Below are 708 nucleotides of genomic sequence, written 5' to 3'. Positions count from 1 at the left end.
TTTTTTAAATAAAAATTTATTTTAAATTTATTTAATTTTTGCATAACTTTTTTTTAATTTGTCTTATGCTATTTTTTTATACCATATTATACATTATTTATTTGAAAAACTTAAACGGATAGAAAGAAACAACATATTTTTTTTTTTAATTTCTAACAAAATAAAAACATTCTATCAATGTGTTGACCAGTTGCGAGAGAAAGAATCAAACTGGTGGTTTTGGAAGTAAAGGAAGAAGAAGTGAACGAGCTTCAGACATTTAAATTTTCCTTTTGTTTATGAGTTTTGAATAAGGAAGGAAAGGGATTCGGAGAATTTAATATATATTTTCATAATTTTATTCTTTATTTAAAAAGATAAATGGTAATAGAATAATTTATTAAAAATAAAAATGTAATTTAAATTTAAATCTTATAGAAAAATCCTAAATTTGGAGATCTTGAAAATCCTCAATTTAAACTAATTATTGTTTTTCGAATATTTAAACTCGTAAATAATATTTAGCTCTGCAAAATCTCTCCCTTCTTCAAAATCAACTAAACTCGTGAGCATATCCTAATGATAATTAATTAATATGGAGTAATATACCAAATTAATTCTCAAAAGATTTTATAATTTTAATAAGATATTTTAATTTTTAATAAATTTTAATCATCACATTAATTTTTAATATTTTATTTTATTAAACATATTAATTTTCACATCAAA

The sequence above is a fragment of the Arachis ipaensis genome, chromosome B03, assembly GCF_000816755.2.
Source record: "Arachis ipaensis cultivar K30076 chromosome B03, Araip1.1, whole genome shotgun sequence".
NCBI classification, from domain to species: Eukaryota; Viridiplantae; Streptophyta; class Magnoliopsida; order Fabales; family Fabaceae; genus Arachis; species Arachis ipaensis.
The sequence above is the reverse complement of the archived record's forward strand: the minus strand, read 5'-3'. Positions refer to the sequence as shown.